At 33.7% G+C, this 19,320-nt stretch overlaps 1 long non-coding RNA gene across 1 annotated transcript; it reads right to left on the minus strand.

Moving 5' to 3' along the window:
- Nucleotides 1–15,587: 15,587 nt before the first annotated feature.
- Nucleotides 15,588–17,758, minus strand: LOC106674380. The gene is made up of 2 exons (XR_001341511.1): nt 17,723–17,758; nt 15,588–15,737 (listed from the first exon to the last, which is right to left on the minus strand). It is a non-coding gene; the product is annotated as an uncharacterized LOC106674380 (long non-coding RNA).
- Nucleotides 17,759–19,320: the final 1,562 nt, after the last annotated feature.

A 19,320-nucleotide genomic window follows, 5' to 3' on the forward strand; every position in this document is an offset into this window, starting at 1 on the left:
TGGGATAACCGTGGAATCGGACTAAACAATGAAAACATAAAGCCTCTTGCATATGCAGATGATTCGGTCCAATGTTTTTAATATGCAAAAGATGATAGACTACTTATTTGAATATTGTATGGCTCGGAATTTAAAGATCGATCTTAATAAGTCAAGCATAATTGTATTCGGAAACGGAGGCAGACACAAGTAAAACTGAAAAATGGTATCTTGATGGTCAGAGGACTGAAACAGTTACAAAATATAATTATGGGGTTGTCAGGAAAATAATGCAGGTTTATGGTTATAAAATAAATGCATTCAAACAAATGATTTTAAACATTTTTTGTTAATTAAAATACCTTCAATCACTCGCAACCTACTTTTCCCAACGTGATGGCAACTTCTCTGTACATTCTGAATAAAATTTTGTGTCATTGTCGTTTACAATTTCTGTAAACCCATTTTCTAACGACTTTTGATCAATAAATTTTTTGAGTTATAAAACGTGTCAGGTCAACGTGTTCAGGATAGCTTAATTTTAGTCCCCAAGAGCTTTCTTGTTAAGGTAGGATCAACATCAATTATTGTACAATATATCTACGGCTTTTATTTATCTGTTATTCCTGATGAAACTCTAAGATGTAAACAACTCAGGGTTTTGACTTTTTAATATGTATTTCACTGAAGTTTTCTTTATTTACACTTTTTGGGATGTCGTGCATAATCATTCAAAGACGATTTTTTTCTTATTTCAGCTTTATAGGAATCCTCGCAATGTTTGTTAATTTCATTGCATAGAACCTCATTATCGTTTTGGCTGCAAGTTTGAACCAGCACGCCTCCTTTGTGTAGTCTTACATTTCACTGATTCCAATTCTTTCTTCCTATTTCAACTTTAAGACCTTACTTTTCATACAATTATATATTTCACTTAAAGATACAATAGCATCTTTCATGTTTCTGCTTAAATGAGGTTTTAGTTTTCCAATTGTTTTATTACATTATTTAAATTTTTCGAAGCACTGAAAACTTTCCGGCTTCAATTAGCGCCCTCCTGAAAACGCCTTCACAGTAAGTAATATGTACATTTCAACACATTTTGTGTACTGTATTAGCAGTAATGGTTAATAGGCATATGTATTATCAAATAAACAAGCTAGATATTACGTTTACTATATTTTTAGTTTTTTTTTTAAAGTAAACTGACGGATAAAACTAACCTACTGTCCTAAAATGTTTAATGCAAGGAAGTTGTCAAATTTAGCACATTAAACATTTTTTCAGTTATAAAAACTAGTCGATTAATTTATGAATTATTATTTAATTAGCTTACAAATTTAAAAGAGAAGAAAAATATAAGAAAAGAAAGGATGAATAAAACAAACTTTTTCCGCCTTTGTAATTCTTAGAAAAGGTTTTTGATAAAACGTTGAGGAATATTTTCTCATTCTGTAATAACAAGTCTTTCCAATCCTTAAAGGATGATCTGATGATCCCAAACTTGTTCGATCGGATTCAAATCTAAAATCGGTGATGGCCACAATATGCACTCAATTTTCCTTCAATTCCAACCATAATCTTCTCACCATCTCCACACTATAGCTAGGCATTATCCTGCATTAAAAGCATCTCTCATCGATGTAGAGAGTAAATGCTTCTCAATAATGTCTTGTAGTATCCCTTTCCCATTTTGTGAACTTTGGCGGGGTAGTTTTGCAGGGGGTCGGGCTACAGTTACATTCATTAAGGCTTCTTCATACGGTGCTGCTGCTTTCTTGCTTACTCTATAAAACTTTTAATACCATTTCCATATTCTAAACACGGAATGGTGCCGAATTTACTTGTCATCTCCCTCTTAGATCTAGTTCAAACCTGTTCTTTCTTTTGGAATGATGCTCGGAATCCCTTGACGCTGAATAACCAAAGTCGATTAATGAACGTCCAGTCTCCTCGCGACCACGCGATTTTTGTACCCTTATTTTTTTGATACTATAGTCGTATCATTATTGCGCTCACACAACTGCCTGACTGATGTCATTAAACAAATTTAAATCAAATGAAATCAATTAAAGAAAATAATTACATAGATGAGCAAAATGCTATTGCTCGAAGAATGCGAAAGTCGTTAAAAAAATAAACAAAGCGTTCTTTACAGTACATGTTTACAATGATGACTCCAATTTACCAAAGGAAAATAACCTGATTGTTGTAAAACTTTACTCATCCGTCCGTTCTATAAGTACCATATCCACTTAAACAAAGCTGCTTCGATGTTTAGAGATTATCTTATTAATCTCTTTTTTTAATTTTACCCTTTCCACCACCCCGCCGTACCTGAGGAAGACCCCATATGGCGGACAAACGCTTTAGCTTAATCGAATTTGTGTATCTAAGGGATTTCAAATAAATGGGATAAAAATACCTCCCAACGATCTTTCCTTCAGGCGAGACCGCTGGTCGGTTTTTGAAGGGACCATATTTTCATTTTAGAGCCTAAAACAAAAGGTCTTCCCTTGCTGGTTTCCCATTGCACATTTACTTTTCCTTGGTTTTATTTTCTATCTATTTATACGATATTATATAAAATTTTCTTACTAAGAAGAGGAAAACAGCCCGGAACCCTAAACCTAAACCTATGTTTAATTATGCGATAAATAAATAAATAACGGTAATAAAACACTAACAATAATAACAATATTTAGGACTCAATAATTAGAATAAATAGAATAAATAGGGACTTGTTCATTTAAGCGTATTTGAGGCAAAGTCTTTTAGTGCTCCAAAAGATTTGATATCACCGACTAGCTTTTGGAGATTANTTATTAATCTCCAAGTGCGTTTTGATTTCTCTCTTTGCCATCTTTAGTTACAGAGTGAAAATTACGAGAAACCGAAAAGCTTTTGACAGTCAAAAACAGATAGAATAATCAAATCAAGGTGTTCCTAAACGACAAAACTCCGGGTTCTTCACCAAACATACCTTGGAGAAAATGACATAAACTTAAATTAAAATGTTCAGTATTATACAACATTTTTCAACTAAAAGTAAAGCAAAATTAAAATAAGTGGATTTTCGAATTGCAACGTATCTAGTGTAATGCAAGAACAAAAAAAAAAAAAAAAACGGTATGATTTATAATTATTGACAGTCACTCAAACTTTCGTTCCCAATGTATTTTACGAATAATAAACTCATTCGTAATTTTAGAATTACGAAGGCTTTCGGATCGTTAGCTGGATATGCGCACTCATGAATCCATCATCGAGCTAAGCCGTGGACAGTTTTTTGTTTGGAAAACCGTGATTATGTGTAGACGATTCTAATTACACTGGTTGAAGTTACGGGGTTTTGATACTCTCGTGAAACGGAGCAAAAACATACTAATGTGCCGGGAGAGCAATGCCATCGCTATGAACCTTTCTGCTCGTTGAGTACAATGTCCAAGTCAATCTATTGTTTTTGACATTTTAGGGGAATACCATTTGATTATAATGGCGTGTTCGGGTTATACATTGAGGGCGGAGGTCAACAAAACTTTTGGGCTTGTGTTTTGTCCCCTTTAGTTGGAAATGATGATATTTCAAATACTTTACAATAAGAAATATATATAAATTTATTGCTTTTTAAGGCTATATTTCAAATTTTAAAATCTATATCAAAAGGAAATTTGTGCAAATTAGTGAGGAGATGCTAAACAAACTATTTGAGAGAGGAGGGAGGAAGAGTGGGGGCGAGGGAGAGAGAGGGAGAGGGAGAGAGAGAGAGAGAGAGAGGCAGACAAACAGACAGAATATTAACAGACCTGCATGGATAAATAAGCATAATCATGTATAAACGTGTGCGGATCTTTTATGCTTATTTATCCATGCATGTCTATTCATATTTATCTGTCTATTTTCGCCAAAAACAACAAAATTATAAAAAAAGTAAAATTGTTGAACTTTATAAAATTGATGTAATAACTTTTATCACGCTTATAAAACAGTCTGAGTGTAATATTTTCTGTCATTGTCAATCCATCATATGATTATTTGCTAATTAATATCCAAGGTAAAGCACGTATCTACACTCCTCTATTGATATAACTATTTGAATATTATAACACTTAATTACAAAGTTATTGGTATTTCGCATTGTGAAGGTTAAATTTTATATGCAGTGTGGGATTTGGTGACAAAACGTCCAGGTTTTCTATGAAAAAGGATTTAAATTTTATGTTTTTTATTATATTGCAATTTTGACTTCCCTGTATTCAGTTAATGTCGTTTGCACATTCTACAATCAGATTTTGTTCCTGGAAATAAAACATCGTAAAAATGAGAAAACAATTAAATGAAACTTTTTTTGTACAAAATTGAGTTACCCTTTCTCCACGTTTGTACTTGGCTAACCCTTCAAAACGAATTTCCACATTAAATTAAATGGAAGGCGCCTTGCGAATGTCAGGGAACTCATTGAAACTTAGTTTCTGAGGGGGGAGAAGAAATTTTTTTTTAACTTTTCCCTTTCGAAATACATTTCCTTCATTACCCTTGACATCTATTAACAGAATAGGAAAGCACCCGGCGGAACTAGACCCAAAGGAACCAAGGAGGTCAAGGTTTGAATAAATGATAAGGCAGGGTTTTAAAAAGGACGATGATCCCGATGCCCGAAAGTGTATAGTTTTCAAATGAACACAATCTTAGATAACAATTCTAAAGAAAATTTGAAAGACGGAAACGTTTGCAGTTAGTTCACTATTTTCGGGGTCCGCTTGACAAATTAAAAATGGCAAAAGAAGGGAAAACTATAAGGTGGGGTAGAGATGGGGAGTTGATGTCCTAGCGGATCGAGGTCACGATAGCTCAGGTGGTAGAGCAGCGGCGTATCTAGCCGAAGCTCGTGGGTTCGAATCCCTCTCGTGCCATTAAATTTTTTTCATCTCAACTAAAAACCTTAATTAATTGGTTTGCAGTTAGCTTAATAACGGGAAACAACTCTTGTACTTCATACATTACCACTATATTGCTCTGTACTTTTTTTGTAAAATTAATTATTCCATTATTTAACAATTTTTTAAATCGTTGTTGGTATATCGTCAGCCTTTAATGAATTTTTTATGCATAGGAGGCAAAAAGTTAACGTAGCTAACAATTTTGCGATTTTTCACTACTGCTGTGCTAATGGAATTTATTAACGTGAATGTAGAGTACTCTGGGCTAGTACTACTGCATACCATTTGAACTTGTTGTTTCAATTTATATATTTTTATTATACGTAGAAAGTGCTTTGTCTTTTTTATATTTAATTTTATCCTTGAATGACGAATAGAGAGAGCAGACAATATGTTAGGGACACGAGAAAGTCGGTTACCAAAATAACCAAAACCTAAATGATGTAAATAAAACTTAGCTACAGACTCAGAAAATTGAATTAGACGGAATAAAATATGGAAAGAAAGGAATAAAACTGGCAAAGAAGGAAAGAGGGGCGTCGGTGGCCGCAACGGTTTAGGCGTTGACACGGCGCTCATTACTGTAAAGAAAAGGACCAGGGTTCGTATCCTGCGGCATTGCATTCGAACCCGACATACTCTTAGAAATGGGATTTTTTCAAAAACACCGGCACACCCACTCGGTTATATATAGTTCACTCCGTTATATTTTTGTAGTTACGTTTAAGAAAAAACCTTCATTCAAGCCCCTCACATTTTGTCTTATTTTATTTTGTTGGTTACCTATAATTGATTTCATTTACTGTACATAACATTTGCTTATTGAATTTCGTATTCTGCTGTTGCAAATAGGAAACAATAATAACGGATAAAATTGTTTAATTTTGGGGGCTCGTGCTGTTTTTGTATGGGGTGAGTCGTGTCGTGTAATTTTCCATCATTGTCCCTTAAAGACTTTATAGTTCAAAAACAAAACATCGCATTCGCGTATTTTCTTCGATTGAAAATAACGACACATTAAATTATGGATTTGTAAACTAACCGTTATCCTAACTTACCCAACACTACCCTAACCCAACATAACTCAACCTAAACCAGTCCGAGCGCATTATCCGCTATCGCGAAATCGATGACTCAAAAATAGTCCACCAAAACCATCTTATTCTTGAAATAATATCTATTTTTAAAATTAATGTAAGGATCACCTTCTTGAAGATAACTGGAATATCACTAATATTTGGAAATCTTTTCTCCCTTTTAGGTGTTCCTTTAATCATTGCCAAGATGGCCGGTCTTCTGATTATTAAATAGATGAGTATATATATATATATATATTCTCATAACATAATATATATAAATAGATAACATAATAACAATGTAATCATTCCAAGCAGCATTAACGGTGACATTATTATTATCGTCATGTCAAATTAGTTTGCCATTTCTGGGTGAATCGACACCCGTTATATGCAAGACCTGTCATTCGGTGGTAGTAATTTAATTTTATCTTTCTTCAAGTGTCTCCAGTTAGAGAGCTTGGAACAGTTCCGTATTAAATATTGCCTCCTTACTAATTGTCCCCCCTGCTTAATTACTAGGTTTTCTCCGAGGCTCCTTTCCCTTTAAATCTTCATTATATGTTAATTTACCTTTCCTCAAAGTTCCACCTCGGGGGCCGCCGCTGTCGGAACCGCTAATTTCCGACCTACCCGCTTACAACAGCGGTCCCGTTTTGAAACCGCGAAAGAAACCCGGGATATTACTTTACCCAGGCCAGATGGCACTTACTCGTTTAGCACCCCATCCGTTTCAACCCCTGCCGAAATATTATAGACTTTTTCCGAAGAGCAGGCTTTGCTCTTTTATTGTCTCCCCGCCAGGGAATTAAGTAAAAACTTGGCTTCGCTTATCAAGATATCATTTAACCGTCGATGTCTAAACTTTTATAAAATCTAGAACTTTTCAAATTATTATAAAAGAATCGGCTTCTGTGAAACTTTCCCCTTTTGTTTTTACTTCATTTTCAGGAAAACGGTTTTACTTAAACTTCATTAAAATGAACACCATAAAAAAATATTTCTTATAAAAAATTTAACTTTTCCATATTGTATTTGAAACAAATATTATGACATCCATGTTAAATAATTTTTTATGTAATAGCTTCTTATTAAAAACTAATTAACCAAGCAGTGTATAAAGTAAAGAAGTCAATTAAAAATATTTTAGCTGAGAAAATTTCTTATTCAAGTTGCTAAAATGGCAACTTTTTTTTAATACATAGCTAACCGTCAATATTGAACTATTGAACGTTACATGATATAAATGTTAAAATTAAATTCACTAATTTCGTGGTCCGCTTGACCAATTAATATATTAGAATTAATTAAGGTTTTTAGTTGAGATAAAAAAGTCAATGGCACGAGCGGGATTCGAACCCACGATCTTGGGCTAGATACGCTGTGCTCAACCACATGAGCTATCGAGACCTCGATCCACCCGGACACTAACTTCCCATCTCAACTCCACCTTTTGAATTTTTCCTCCTTTTTGCCATTTTTTATCTCAACTAAAAACCTTAATTAATTGTAATATATTAATTGGTCAAGCGGACCAGGAAATTAGTGAATTTAATTAATTTATAATGAAGTATACTTCACTAAAGCTCTCCGTGGCCATTTCATTTGTCGTCGAGAATCCAATCCGATTACACGACATTTGAAAAATGGCAAAAAGGAGGGAAAATTCAAAAGGTGGGGTTGAGATGGGAAGTTGTGTCCGAGTGGATCGAGGTCACGATAGCTCAAGTGGTAGAACGGCGTATCTAGCCGAAGGTCGTGGGTTCGAATCCCTCTCGTGCCATTGACTTTTTTATCTCAACTAAAAACCTTAATTAATTGCTAAAATTAATCACACGACCAAATATTTGCTAGAAATAATATGACGTTCAACTTAATAATTTATTTTAGTGGATATAGCAAACAACTCATTTAGATAATTAATAGTGAGAAATATCTTTTGCTCGGAGAACTAGCGTTTGACTTGTGTCAATAATAAATGAATTAGGATAGATGATGAAAGTTAGCCATTTTATGTTAGGGACAGGTATATTAAAACTTTATACTACCCTTTTGTTGCTACCCCCAATGTTGCTATGGCTAACATCCATTTTACAATACCGAAATTCAATTCCTCTGATGAACTCTAATTATTTTTTTTAGAAATATTCGGATTCCAATTGTTACGATCATTCTTATGATTATCATTCATAACTATGATAAATCGGCACTAGTGAAAATGACATTTCACATATCAAAAATTCAAAAACGGACCCAAAATGTGTTAAAAATAATGTAATGCCCAGCATAATTAATTTTTAAATACAACGTGAAAGACCAGAAAAGAAGGAAATGTAATTTATTAGCATGAAAGAAACGGGTGGTTTAACCCCGCCCCGAGGAATATCAAGTACTCTGGGGTGAGTGTGTGACGTCTGGAGAGTAAAAGTAAGTTAATAGCGAGAGTGGAGAGGGTTCAACCCCGCCCCGAGGAATATCGAGTACTCTGGGGGAATGAAAGTGACCAGACCTCTATGTTTCTATCAAGTGTTGTGTTTGTGTTAATTTATCGGAATGAATGTAATTTATTAGCGTGAAAGGAAGGGGTTGCTTATAACCCCGCCCCGAGGAATATCAAGTACTCTGGGGTGAGTATATGACGTCTGGAGAGTAAAAGTAATTTATTAGCGTGAAAGGAAGGGGTTGCTTATAACCCCGCCCCGAGGAATATCAAGTACTCTGGGGTGAGTGTATGACGTCTGGAGAGTAAAAGTAATTTATTAGCGTGAAAGGAAAGGGTCCCTTATAACCCCGCCCCGAGGAATATCGAGTACTCTGGGGGAGTGAATGTGACATGTGTTGTATGTTTTGTTTTTATTCTGTATTTGACAACCTGAGGTACAAACGAGAGACTAGCATTCTAGAATATCAACGTAGTCAGAGAGTCAGTAACCAGATAGAGACGCTCAAATGGCTGCAGTTTAAAACAAAATATGCGCGAAAAAAAGAAAAAGATGGAAAACACGCAGAGGGCCGGCGATGACCTCAGATGTTTGTCGGCCCATAAACTTCCCACTTATATGTATATATATATAAGAAGGAAAGCACGCAGAGGTCCAGCGATGAGCTCAGCTGTTTGTCGGCTCATAAATATTTTACTTTATATGTTAAATAACATTTTATTACTGATTTATGAACAAAACAGCGTTTATAAACTTGACAAATGGTACTGTAGTTTATCGGAATTTTTTTTTTTTGCGAAAATGACTAAGGAAAATCAATATAAAATTAAAATTACAATAAAATAATAACAACATACGGCAAAAATAATAACCTGGGAAAACAAGACTTGTTTGGCAGCAGGAGAGACTCGCAAACGAAGCCGTGCCGTACTTTCGGGCCAGAAATTCAGATTCTCTCGGTATGAACCTTTGAACATCAGGCAACTTGCGTAGATTGTTAAAACATATAAAAATAAAACGAGTCACTTTTGTTTAAAAAAAAAAGAAATTGTTCTAAACTAAATAGTTGCATTTAGGCATATAAAATTCGAGGTTTTAGAGAAAACTTGAGATCTTCGATTTTAGAGAATAGTCGCGTTTCGAAGTAAAAAAAGTTTTGTATTGGGGGACTTAGTGTATGATTTTAGAGACTAGGGTAGAGATGTAAGGTGTCTCTTAGCAATTGGTAACACGAAACAGGATATTGCAACAGGATATAAAATAAAACAGCCCTGTTTCTTCTGCAAATCGGATCGGGGACCCAGTCTCACTCAAGCACAATTTTCATATTGGAAGGCATTCCTATTTGCCCTCTATGTGGAGCTAAGGAATGACACTCTTCAATTAAGGAGACAATTTTCTATACATATCGGTCATGTAGGTCGCCCCAAGGAAGGTAACAACTAAGCATCATTGCAGGCATTGTGTTGCGTGCATTTGAAAAACCAGTCTATTTTAAAAATGTGCTTAAAACATTATAATTCGGTATATTTAAGGTGCTTGGCTGCTATATTGAATATGATATGTGTATGATTTTTTTGAACTAATCATCAAATATTTTTGACAGTGCTTCCTGAAAGGACATATTTTCATTGCCGAACGCTTTTTTTATAAGGAAGATATTTTTTACAACCCTAAGAGATTGGATTTGAGTGTTCATAATTTCTTCTTCTCAATTAAACTGTGAATAGTAAAATATAAATTACAACAATCATTTTGTTGAAAATACTAAAATCATTGCAAAACGGGCCATTACTTTTTTAGTAATTTTTTGAGCGCCCTTTTGAACATTATAATGACAAACTAGTGTTTGTGTATATTTAAAATTTTCGATACTCTGGCAACTAGATAAATGTCAAATAATTAATTGGTTTATACGTCTAAGTCCAGAAGAAAATTCATTTATAACATTGCTTTTGTTTATAGTAAAGTGCCAATTTCTGTTTCCAAGTGACTAATCAAGTAATATATCTTTAAATAAAACACATCATTCCAATGGAACGAGTCAGGATTGAATTCAAAATTTCATCAACACTAACGAAAAGAGCCCAAACGTCAAACGTTTGTTTTAGGGAAATGTTCATGTCGGAGTAAAATGCCATTAGGTTTCAGCAGCCCTTGCATACGTCGAGACATGTTTAATTTACGCTCGGTTTTGCGGAGGGCCAAACGAGCTCCTATATTGCAATGCGCTGCACAAGTAACCCCTCGGGGTAAAGCATGAAGAAATAATGTGAAAAACCGCATGAAATGAAAATTACCTTTCATCAATTATAAAAATAGGAACGACTCGTTGTCTGCACAAAAATTTGACTTGAGAGAGAAGAATTCTTTCTGTACAAAATACACTCTTTTAATTTGTTTTTGTTTAATATGCTGTCTCGTAATTTACTATTTAGCTTTAGTTTGTGATAAAGGCAATTTTTTCGAGACAAAACTTTAAAATTTACGGGAATAGCTGTAAATATTAATTGATATACAGTGTGCCCCATTTAAAGCACCCCAATTAAGACCGAACCAAAAGATTTTTTTCATCGGGGATCGATGCCTTCCTTCCCTTAGGTTCTTTTGGACAGGAGATTTTCGCGAAACAAGATTTTCAAGCTGCCTTCGCCTGTATATATGTATATGGTTTATGGCAGCACATTGCGCTTACCGGGCGAATTCTTTCATGGTTTCCGCAATGTAGTTGTGCAGCAATTTGCTCAGCAGCTTCAAAAAACGGTTCGTAACTAAACGGGCCACATATCTCCTACGTGATTCCACATTTGTCTTAGATATACGCAAAATGTGACAGTTTTGCTGGGGGAAAAAGTCAATTCTTTTCTTCCTAAAAAGTTTTATTCTCCAACTATTTTGGTTATTTTATCTAAAAGAAACTTAACAGGGGTTTAGAGTCATTTTAACCATATATAGTGTCACAAACATAGTCCCTTAATAAACTAGAAACAAAGACAAAACGTTTCAGAGGTTTTTGTTGAATTCGTACTCATTGTTCTCACCTATTTTGTTGGTATATCCTGAAATAATGAAAATTCATATTTATAACGGTTGAAATAAAAAAACTTAAATTTTACCTAGTATCCCAAAAATATTTGTTAACATCTGTGATCTAATGTAAAAATGTTGTGTAGAAACAAATTAATGACAGATTAGTATAATAACAAATTTATTAATATTTTTATCTAAGGTTTTGGTTGAAATGAAAAAGCTAGTATCACGAGCGGGATTCGAACCCACGACCTTCGGCTCAATACGCCGCTGCTCTAACCACTTGAGCTATCGTGATTTCGATCCTCTCGGACACCAACTCATCTCGACCGAAACCGTTCGAATTTTCTCCCTTTTTGCTATTTTTTTCAAATGTCGTGAAATCAGAATTCCATTTTATGAAGTGGCCACGGGGAGTTGTTAGCGGTCATTACTTCTTTTATTATTATTATTTGTTTAGGCCTGAATTTAAATGGTATATTTGTTTTAATTTAAGTTAGTTTGTTTGGTCTCGTTGCCATGGGGAACGAATGTTTATGCCTCCCGTTGCTATGGGAACCAAATGTTACGCTTTCGGTAGCCATGAGCACCAGTGTTTACACGTGATTGTGATTTGTTTTGTATTTTTCATTATCATAGAAACGCCCCTTCTTTTTTGGTCAAGTCCAGTCAACTGAACCAGTCGCGTCTCAACCGCCAAGAAGACAGCATACGCTCTGTTTCTTCAATTTCTATGTTTTAGGCAGTAATTTTGAATAAGTTATTTTGTATTGTGAATCGATAGTTCAACGTTCTGTTCTGTTCAACAATACGGGCGTTATTATTATTATTATTCGTCCGCCGCACTACAATCAGTTGTGTTCTGTCTTGATTCACAACGACCGCACGCCTGACATCTTCCCGCACGGCTGCATAAGTGGACCCGACTTCATCAGTCTTTCCCGCACAACCGCAACGCCACATCGCGTTTATACATCAAGAGTACTCACAAGTGAACTTTTAGCTTAATTTAAATATACATTTTTTTTTGTATTTTCATTCTAACTTAGTTTTTCTTTCTTTTCTAAATTCATTGAAGAGCTCTTCCGTTATTTCTCTATTTAATTAATTATTTTAATTTAAAACATACTATAATTTTATTTGCTAGTATTATTATTATTACAATAAGAAACTAACTTTGTTTACTTTTGCCGTAACTTATCTGTCTTTTCTTATAATATATTTGTTATTTATTTTATATAACATTTTATTTTGCATGTTATTGCCTATTGACCCTATCTTAAGGATTTTTAATATACAGAAGCTCTAGATCCAATCAGGTGAGTGATTTGTGTGGCAAAGTGTCGTAAAATAAATCTGGCAACATATTTGGGAAAAAGATTACCTCCCACAAACGGACGAGGTCGCTGAACACCCAACATTATTATTATTATTAATGTGTGGAGATTAGTGACCGTTAATCGATAATTATTCAGATATGTTTAGTGTCATATTTGACCGTATTAATTATTTCAATTAATTAATATTTTCTTCTCAACGAAGACTTTAGATAAAAAGATTAATTAATATTGAACTAATTAATATGGTAAATTATGATCTAAACATATATTGAACATTATAATTATAAAGTTGTTGTAAAAAAGACATATCCTTTACCAACTCCTATAAGACTTACAACATTGAAACAGATAAAAAACAGGCATTAGAGATCAATACATACGTTTAAATTTTTGTCCTCTTGGGTATCGTTATTTACGAAACTGAACGCCTTAGTTTTGTCTACACCGATCTGCATTGCCTCGTTATTTGTTAGTTGCAACATGGATTCCATGTGAGGGTAAGCTTGGTATTTTTTGAAATCCAAATTTTGGAGGTTAAATTGGTTGGAACATTGGAATAAGCAACGCGATCTGTGCAACATGAATTGAACAATAATCCACATATCCAAGACGACATAACACGCAGTGTGTAATCCACAGACTCCAGAAGCGTCTTGTTTTCATTCCTATTATGGATTTCTACTAAGCATTGTTTTCGAAAGATAAGCACAAACAGTCAGTTTCGCAGATATAAGTGACAAATCGCGTTTTTCTAAAAAGTTTTATTCTCCAAACTATTTTAACATTAGGGTTTAAGATTACTCTAATGTTATTTGCTTAGAAATTCTAATAAAAGAGTTCACAAAATAATCCGAAAGGGAGTATCGGAAAGAATCAAAACTTCATTTTCTTCAAAGGATTTCAATCGAGTCATTTTTAAACTAAAACCATCTATTCAATTTTTTCATAACTTTAGCATTCAAAAAGATCCTTTAATATTATTAATCACAAACAGAGATTACGAGAAGGATCTGGGTAAAGAAAGTTATTATTAATAACAAACGACTTACTGGAATACAAGTAATAGGCGTCTAAGTTCAGAAAATAAACCAATTGAATGAATCAGTGAAAAATTAAGACAGAAGAAGAAATTTGTTAAAGGTTTGATTGAGAAACGGATGTAAAAAGAATGAATCAGCCAAAACAAACTGTGAACTAGCACTATCCTAAGAGAAGAAATAGCAGAATATCAAAAGAGTAATAAAAAAGGGGATAGAACGGAATAAATGGCTGGGAAGATAAGGATCTCTCGCGAAGATGAGTTTTTGAAGGTAACCCTACAGGAACGCCTAAAACAATATCTTATACAATACAGGATAGTTCAAATTCAGGTAGATCTTTTAAAATTTACTATCTGTTACTAAATACTTCCACTACTTACAAATAAATAATACTAAATCGTACATTTGAAAAACATTACTTTTCGGTTTTGACAATTTTCGGTTTAGATGAAGTTTTATCTATCCCTCTTTATTATTTTTAACCAATTACTTTTTTTGTATAATGATTTTCTGACATTATTGTGAGTGTATGTCAAGGTTATTATTATTTAAATTAATAATACTTTTGATCTAAACTCTTGGTCTTGAACTTTTAGGTGGACGAACAGATATCGGAGAAAATCAAATTTCCTTCAGTTGGTTAATTAATCCCTAATATCGCATAACAAAAGTGACACAGCTCAAGAAAATAAAATTTTACAGGAGAGGCAGGAAGATGACTTTTTTGACTAATGCATTAAGCCACACCATTACAGTTGTTGGCAACAAAAACAGTCATGATCCATCTATATTATCTTTCGCTTGTCCAAGACTTACGAATAAACAAAAAACTTTAAAAATCCAGCTGTACTACCTCTAAAAAACTACCGCTTTTTGGGGTGTGACACTTTTCTTGCATATATTGGCTCTCAGTAATTTATGTCAGTTTGTTTGCTTTAACGATAATGGTAGTCAATGAATGACTGTAAGGGTATTAATTTTTTGTTTGATAGTAACAGACAACATGCAAACCTAACAAACAAGTATAAATATCCGTTTCAAAACACATATTTGTACAATTGGTTTAACTTGTAAAATTAATACAAGCTCTGATAACGACCTTTAAGTAGGTCGTAGGGTTGGCAGTAACAACTAAATTTGCTTTTATTATTCAAGACCTTGAGCCAGAGGGTTTATGAGTAAAGAATTGGTTGATACTTCTAACTTTGAAAACTAAAATTAGTACTAGTTTGCTCTCACAATGAAGAGAAACGCAGCAAAAGAAACTGAGCATTCATGCTTCCCGGATTTACTGTGAAATCCGTCGAGCCAGAACTATCAGCATTATTAATCTTACTTTTCTTCTCATTGCTCGTTATCAAAGTGCAACGAGAAGATTTACTATCCATAATAACACTTCGGCCTAAAGTAGTACCAAAAAGTGGAATTTGAAAACTGACAGACTTTATAGTATTACTGACGGCAGTACCCTTCTTGTTGGTTGTCAACGAATTTAGAATCAGTTTGTCTACGTGATGTACCATTTTTACAAATATTTAAAATATATATATAAAATGTGCAAATAAACTCTAAATCATGAATGTATAAGTACTGGAAGTTGCGATCCCTTGAAAAGCACGAGTATTATGTGTCGGTTACTATAACAACAGTAAGTTATTCCGGAGCAGCATAAAGTCCGTCACTAAAGAAGAAGGAAACTGACCCAATTAGGAATGTGCTATTTTTCTTGATAAATACTTACACGATGCTGTAAAGCTCGACACAGAACTACGGTATGCCACTTTTCGCGAATGGAGACAGTGGGTTTCCGCCAATTCAAAACGGTCGCACGATGCTGCCTAGCACCTAAGAGTCCACTTACCTCATTATCCGTCCACTTATCATCACTCACCTGAATATTTAAAAAAATATATAAAAAATATTAAAAAAATAAATAATAATAAACCGATTTTTAGAATTTTTTGACTTGTATCAATTTTGCTGTGGGTGTGAGATACGGATAATTTTTTTAAAGATACTGTTCAGAGATAGAAATGTTGCTTAAACCGATTTTTTTCTCTTTATTTATTTTAAAAATGCATACAAATTTCAACAATATATATGCCGTAATTTTTTTTTTAATTTTTTTAAATTTTTTTTACGAAGGTTCACAACATCAAAGGCCATATAAATCCTCAGGATGTCGGTGTTTTTGAAATAAAACGCATTTGTGCAGGGATGCAGGGCCGCTGTATTCGAACCCGGGACCTTTACCTTACAGTAAAAGTTGACCCGTGTCAACGCCTAAACCGTTGCGGCCACCGACGCCCCCGAAAGCATCCTATTATTATTACAAATTTTAACAAGAAAAATTATAGAATTTACAAGGATATGTACACATGCGCGCAAACACACACACAATATTGTATGCATATGTTTATGTCTGGCGTGAGTGTTTGGAACAAATTTGAAATGATTTTTTTAATACAATGGTTTTGCCTACTTTACTCAACAATCCTGCTTATTCTTTCTCTTTTACTTATTGCTTACGCCTAATACTCGAAAATCTAAATTGATATAAATAACCTTAAAAAACATTCACGATAAAGGCAGAAAACAATATTTAATTAATTGTTTTTAATTTTTTGTCACGTGTGTAAATATTTGTTTAGCCATTCTTCAAAAAACATTTCATTAAAATAGATGATCCTACATCAGTAGGCCTACTCTCGTAACTAAAATATTTAAGTATTGTAAATTAAAACGAAAGTGAAATAAAATATCATAACTGTACTATTTATTAATAAAGTTGTGCTGGACCGCGGTGGCCGAGTGGTAGGGTGTCCGACCCTTATTTGCCACTAGGGATCCTGGGTTAGATATCGGCGTAGCCCATGGTTTTTTAATCAGTATGAAAAATGTATTGAAAAGTAGTTATGTGGGTATGACGGGAATATTCTTTCTAAAAAGTTGGCAATATTTCTTTAATTTCGTTTCGCAGTTAATTTTTCACTAAATAATTACGCGGGATTGTCACAAACGGTAAGCCAGGTTGACGCGAAAGGTAAATCCATGGGGGTTTTACAATGGCCAAATTCACCCCAGCAGCAAAAGTGGCCATAAATAAATAAGGGGACAGGACGGTCGGAACGGTTTGTTAATGATTCATGCTTTGCAATTGTAGAAACTGCCTGTGTCAAGCAGTATGGGATTAATTAATTCTAGATATAATGATAGAAAAAAGAATACATTTTAATTATATTTAAAATCCAAACGTGATATGTCTGCACCAGCAAGACATTTTTGAGTTCGACGACATCTGGGGATTTTTCAGATACTATCGCTTAATCTATTATAAAAGTGTATGATTCATGAATAAATAAACACGAGTAAAATCATACTTTCAAGGAGAAACAACAGTAGTGGGCTCAACGATATTAATCAAACTTTTTGGTGGTGCTAAATTTAAAATGATCCGAGAAACGCCCGAGAGTTTTTGCCAAAAAGAGAGGTAAGAATATATTTAAGTTGGTTAAATACTTCTTTTAATATGATTTTCTACCTTTTCTTTATTTCAAGTTTGTTATATATTAGGTGATTTGATGGGTTTTTACGTAGAATAACAAAATAGGATGCAGTATCGTATTAGAGACACAAAATGTTACACAAACTAACAAATACTATTAATTTGTACCCCATAAAACAAAACTATTTTAAGTGATTTACACATATACCTACTTTTTATCTAAATATGATTTTCTGCCTTTTTGTGTATGTATTTCAAGGATATTAGATATCAGTCAACACAACGTTATAACAACGTTGCTGTTAGTAAGTAAAGCAGAACAAAGAAATTAATTTGGAACTGAGAAAACATATTTTTAGTAATTAACGTACCTACTATTTCTGCCTTTTTTGTGCATTTCAAGACTATTTCATATAAGTCAATTTGTTTTTTTACTTATTTTCAACATTGGCAAGCATAATAGGACATGTGTTTAATATCTTTTGACTTAGTATCACAAAAAATCATTAACATCGGTGATCACATGTCTGTGCAATAGCATTTGTTAGTGTTCGTCAAAGAAATACTAATATAATCTCAAGTGATTTAGTCTTGAAAGAATTCACATGTGTTTCCTAACTTTTGCGATCAGAACGGTAGAATAAATCAAGTGAAATAATACAAATGCTTTCATACTATGCTTCATAATATAAAATGTGTAATTTATGTACTATTTACGTAACGGGGCGTCAACCCTGTAATCGTTTTTCACACCGGTCCGCTTTGCCTCGCTGTTTGGTGGTGGCCAGACGTATTTTTGCACCGGGGTCGATTGAAGATCACCGTGACAAAACGTCAAGCCCATTTCTAGTCAGCCTAAAGCCCGTTTGGTTTTCGGAAATTGGATTGACGCGGATTACATCAACATTATCGATCAATGGAGTCGTTTACACAAGTGTTCTATAAAAAAGGAGTCTTTTAAGTGTGTGAGTTGTTTGTGTTTTCAAAATCGCTGGGCAATAACTTATATTTATTAGTTTTTCTTCTAAAAAATACAGAAAAATCTTTAAATTTATATAGTTTTATCTTCATCAGTGGCTTTTTAATATTACATTCACAATGCGAGATGTTTAATTCTGCGAGTTGGCTTTGAAACATGAACACGATCATTAAAGAATCTTTCATGGAAGAGGAACCTCATCTCTGCCAACTTACACTTCACAACATATTAACTTTTATGCTGTAATTTTGTTTCTTTGTAGATTGGGTCATTTTTATAGAGATTTCAGATTTTACATGGATTTTTCTAAATCGAGATATCATGAACATTGAATGATATTTGATCTTTTTTTAAATTTAGAATGTCCGAGAAAGATAAATAACAAAACATTCTTCATCCCTTAATCCCGAGGGTTGTTAGGGTAGTTGTTAATATATGTTCAATACAAATATCATAAAATTACTATGGGCAAGTAATCAAATATAAGAACATGCTGGAGATTTTCAAAATTAAAAAATTAGCTGTATAATTTTCCGTTTTTTTTCCAACGATCTCTTTTTTGTGTGGGTGAAAATAAATATTATCAGAAGCACGATGAAGCGATTATTTATCAGAAAAAGGAGCTGTGGGCCTAGTTCAGTTTGCTCCATCAATCAAGTTTTCAAACATCTTGATTTCAGGATTCCAATATCTGGGCCCTTGTAATGGACGTTTTTCTCCCCTATTGACGAGGTGGAAGTAATTCTCCCAAGAATGAGTACATTTTTAAGGAAAAAGTTTTTTCTTTTCTGCTGACACGTCGTATTTTCTGTGATTAAATCGGTTGTTGCAGCACACATATGGATGGTTTTTTGGTGGGAGAGAAATACAGCAAATTTTGCTGTAAATGGGCAAAGATTAAGGAAAAAGGAATTAAATTAATCTAATTGATAATAAAATCACTACATGTCTGCCATTTTAATATTTTGCTAAATTTATTTATTCTAAAAT

Source organism: Cimex lectularius, unplaced genomic scaffold, assembly GCF_000648675.2.
Source record: "Cimex lectularius strain Harlan isolate CLEC.00 unplaced genomic scaffold, Clec_2.1 scaffold65, whole genome shotgun sequence".
Classification (NCBI taxonomy): Eukaryota; Metazoa; Arthropoda; class Insecta; order Hemiptera; family Cimicidae; genus Cimex; species Cimex lectularius.